The 5049-nt window shown below is 35.6% G+C and overlaps 1 non-coding gene across 1 annotated transcript; it reads right to left on the bottom strand.

Annotated features, from left to right (window-relative positions):
* Nucleotides 1–2697: 2697 nt before the first annotated feature.
* LOC127746177 (small nucleolar RNA R71) lies at nucleotides 2698–2805 on the bottom strand. Its single transcript, XR_008007797.1, has one exon. It is a non-coding gene; the product is annotated as a small nucleolar RNA R71 (small nucleolar RNA).
* Nucleotides 2806–5049: the final 2244 nt, after the last annotated feature.

Raw genomic sequence — 5049 nt, forward strand, 5'->3', positions numbered from 1 at the left:
TCTTACCAATGATTCATATAAGTATTTCTATCTTTATTTTCTATTTATTTATTGTTATTATTCGAAAACTCCATAACCATTTATTATCCGCCTAACTGAGATTTACAAGATGACCATAGCTTGCTTCAAACCAACAATCTCCGTGGGATCGACCCTTACTCACGTAAGGTTTATTACTTGGATGACCTAGTGCACTTGCTGGTTAGTTGTGCGAAGTTGTGAAGTTATGTTTGGACCATGGTATCATGCACCAAGTTTTTGGCGCCATTACCAGAGAGAGAACGAACATGAATGCCATTATTAGAGATCACAATTTTGCCTATCAAGTTTTTGACGCCGTTGCTGGGGATTGTTCGAGTTTGGACAACTGACGGTTCATCTTGTTGCTCAGATTAGGTAATTTTCTTTTCAAAAATTTTTTCAAAAAAATTTATCCCTATTTTCAAAAAAAATATAATAAATAAATTATTCTATGACTTCAAAATTTTTAAGAATGGATTCTAGAGTTTGGTGTAACAAGTTGAAGCCTGGCTGGCTGTAAAGCCATATCCAAATTCTTTTGGATTAAGGCTTCCACTTGTCAACATAAAAGGCATGTATATGAAGTTGGATGAAGTATCAGCTGTTGCATGCCTGATTTATATCCTAAAGCTGGCTGGCCATTAAGCCATGTCCAACCATTGGATTGGAGCTTTAGGCTAACATTGAAAGATTCCTGGAATTCTTATTAAAAATTTTGAGTTTCTTATTTTCCTTTTCCTATATGTTTTTCGAAAAAAATAAAAGAAAATACAAAAAAATCATAAAATCATAAAAACAAAAAATATTTTGTGATTCTTGTTTGAGTCTTGTGTCATGTTTTAAGTTTGGTGTCAATTGCATATTCATCTTATTCTTGCATTTTTCGAAAATTCATGCATTCATAGTGTTTTTCATGATCTTCAAGTTATTCTTGGTAAGTCTTCTTGTTTGATCTTTAAATTTTCTTGTTTTGTGTTTTTTATTGTTTTTCATGTGCATTTTTGCATTCATAGTGTCTAAACATGAAAGATTTCTAAGTTTGGTGTCCTGCATGTTTTCTTTGCATCAAAAGTTTTTCAAAAATATGTTCTTGATGTTCATCATGATCTTCAAAGTGTTCTTGGTGTTCATCTTGACATTCATAGTGTTCTTGCATGCATCATGTGTTTTGATTCATAATTTTCATGTTGTGAGTAATTTTCATGTTTTTATCTCTCATCATTTAAAAATTCAAAAATAAAAAATATCTTTTCCTTATTTCTCTCAAAATTTCGAAAATTTGAGTTGACTTAGTCAAAAAATTTTAAAGTTAGTTGTTTCTTATAAGTCAAGTCAAATTTTCAATTTTAAAAATCTTATCTTTTCAAAACTTTTTCAAAAATCAAATCTTTTTCATTTTTTCTTATTATTTTTCAAAAATTTTTAATTTAATTTTCAAAATCTTTTTCTTATCTTTATCTCAAAATTTCGAAAACTTTACTAACAATTAATGTGATTGATTAAAAAATTTGAAGTTTGTTACTTTCTTATTAAGAAAGGTTCAATCTTTAAATTCTAGAATCATATCTTTTAGTTTCTTGTTAGTCAAGTAATTAAATTTTACTTTTAAAAATCAATTCTTTTTCAAAATATCTTTTCTATCATATCTTTTTCAAAATTTTATCTTATTCAAAAAATTTGATTTCAAAATATCTTCTAACTCCTTATCTTTTCAAAGTTGAATTTCAAATCTTTTCAACTAACTAGTTGACTTTTTGTTTATTTTAACTATATCTTATCTTTTTCAAAACCACCTAACTACTTTCCTCTCTCTAATTTTCAAAAATTACCTCCCTCTTTTTCAAAATTCTTTTAATTAACTAATTGTTTTAAATTTTAATTTTAATTTTAATTTTTCTTTTCGAAAATTACTAACCCTTTTTCAAAATTAATTTTCGAATTCTCTCCCTCTCATCTTCTTCTATTTATTTATTTATTTACTAACACTTCTCTTCATCTCAAGAATCTGAACCTATTTTCACCCTTGTGTTTGGATTCTTACCTTTTCCTTCTTCTATTCTATTTTTCTTCTACTAACATAAAGGAATCTCTCTACTGTGGTAAAGAGGATCCCTATTATTATTTTCTGTTCCCTTCTTTTTCATATGAGTAGGAGCAAGGACAAGAATATTCTTGTTGAAGCAGATCCTGAACCTGAAAGGACTCTGAAGAGGAAACTAAGAGAAGCTAAATTACAACAATCCAGAGACAACCTTTACAGAAATTTTCGAAAAGGAAGAGGAGATGGCAGCCGAAAATAATAATGCAAGGAGGATGCTTGGTGACTATACTACACCTACCTCCAAATTTGATGGAAGAAGCATTTCAATCCCTGCCATTGGAGCAAACAAATTTGAGCTGAAACCTCAACTAGTTGCTCTACTGCAACAGAACTGCAAGTTCCATAGACTTCTATCAAAAGATCCCTACCAGTTTTTAACTGAGTTCTTGCAGATCTGTGAGACTATTAAGACTAATGGAGTAGATCCTGAAGTCTACAGGCTCATGATTTTCCCCTTTGCTATAAGAGACAGAGCTAGAATATGGTTGGATTCACAACCTAAAGATAGCTTGGACTCATGGGATAAGCTGGTCGCGGCCTTCTTGGCTAAGTTCTTTCCTCCTCAAAAGCTGAGCAAGCTTAGAGTGGATGTTCAGACCTTCAAACAAAAAGATGGTGAATCCCTCTATGAAGCTTGGGAAAGATACAAGTAGATGACCAAAAGGTGTCCTTCTGACATGCTTTCAGAGTGGACCATTCTGGATATATTCTATTATGGCCTATCTGAGTTCTCTAAGATGTCACTAGACCATTCTGCAGGTGTATCCATTCACCTAAAGAAAATGCCTGCAGAAGCTCAAGAACTTATTGACATGGTTGCAAATAATCAATTTATGTACACTTCTGTGAGGAACTCTGTGAATAATGGGATGCCTCAAAGGAAAGGAGTTCTTGAAATTGATGCTCTGAATGCCATATTGACTCAGAACAAAATGTTGACTCAGCAAGTTAACATGATTTCTCAAAGTCTGAATGGATGGCAAAATGCATCCAACAGTACTAAAGAGGCATCTTCTGAAGAAGAAGCTTATGATCCTGAGAACCCTGCAATAGCAGAGGTAAATTATATGGGTGAACCATATGGAAACACCTATAATTCATCATGGAGAAATCATCCAAATTTCTGATGGAAGGATCAACAAAAGCCTCAACAAGGCTTTAATAATGGTGGAAGAAATAGGCTCAGCAATAGCAAGCCTTATCCATCATCTTCTCAGCAACAGACAGAAAATTCTGAGCAGAGCACTTCTAATTTGGCAAACTTAGTCTCTGATCTGTCTAAGGCCACTTTAAGTTTCATAAGTGAAACAAGGTCCTCCATTAGAAATTTGGAGGCACAAGTGGGCCAGTTGAGTAAGAAAATCACTGAAACTCCTCCTAGTACTCTCCCAAGTAATACTGAAGAGAATCCAAAAAGAGAGTGCAAGGCCATAGACATAATCAACATGGCCGAACCTAGGGAGGATTTAGAGGACGTGAATCCCAATGAGGAAGACCTCATGGGACGTCTCTCAAGCAAGAAGGAGTTCCCTATTGAGGACCTAAAGGAATCTGAAGCTCATATAGAGACCATAGAGATTCCATTAACCCTCCTTCTGCCATTCATGAGCTCTGAAAACTATTCTTCCTCTGAAGAGGATGAAGATGTAACTGAAGAGCAAGTTGCTCAATATCTAGGAGCCATCATGAATCTGAATGCCAAATTGTTTGGTAATGAGACTTGGGAAGGTGAACCTCCCTTGCTCATTAATGAACTAGATATATGGATTCAACAAACTTTACCTCAAAAGAGACTCCTGGAAAAATTCTTAAAACCCTGTACCATAGGCACCATGACCTTTGAGAAGGCTCTGTGTGATCTAGGGTCAGGCATAAATCTTATGCCACTCTCTGTAATGCAGAAGCTGGGGATCATTGAGGTATAGCCTGCCATATTCTCATTGCAAATGGCAGACAAGTCAGTAAGACAAGCTTATGGATTGGTAGATGACGTGTTAGTGAAGGTTGAAGGCCTTTACATCCCTGCTGATTTCATAATCTTAGACACTAGGAAGGAGGAAGATGAATGCATCATCCTTGGAAGACCTTTCCTAGCTACAGCAGGAGCTGTGATAGATGTTAACAGAGGAGAATTAGTCCTTCAATTGAATGGGGACTACCTTGTGTTTAAGACCCAATGGCGTTCTTCTGTAACAATAGAGAGGAAGCATGAAAAGCTTCTTTCAGTACAGAGTCAAACAGAGCCCCCACAATCAAACTCTAAGTTTGGTGTTGGGAGTCTACAACATTGACCTGATCACCTGTGAGGCTCCATGAGAGCCCACTGTCAAGCTATTGACATTAAAGAAGCGCTTATTGGGAGGCAACCCAATTTTTATTTATCTAATTTTATTTTTCTTTTATTGTTCTTTTATGTTTTATTAGGTTCATGATCATGTGGAGTCAAAAAATAAATACTAAAATTAAAAACAGAATAAAAAATAGCAGAAGAAAAAGCACACCTTGGAGGAAGGGCTTACTGGCTGGCATTCAACGCCAGAACAGAGCATGGATCTGGCGTTAAATGCCAGAAACAAGCAGCATCCTGGCGTTTAAACGCCAGGAATACACCCTGAGGAAAGCTGGCGCTGAACGCCAGAAACAAGCATGGAACTAGCGTTCAACGCCAGAAACATGATACGAATGGGTGTTGAACGCCCAAAACAAGCATGAAGCTAGCGTTCAACGCCAAAAACAAGCATCAACCTGACATTGAACGCCAGGATTACATGGAGAGGGCGGTTTACACGCCTTATTGGTGCAGGGATGATAATCCTTGACACCTCAGGATCTCTGGACCCCACAGGATCATCTCAGGATCTGTGGACCCCACAGGATCCCTATCTACCTCAACTCACCCTCTCTCTCTTTTTCACACAATCCAATAA

This window comes from Arachis duranensis, chromosome 3 (assembly GCF_000817695.3).
Source record: "Arachis duranensis cultivar V14167 chromosome 3, aradu.V14167.gnm2.J7QH, whole genome shotgun sequence".
Classification (NCBI taxonomy): domain Eukaryota; kingdom Viridiplantae; phylum Streptophyta; class Magnoliopsida; order Fabales; family Fabaceae; genus Arachis; species Arachis duranensis.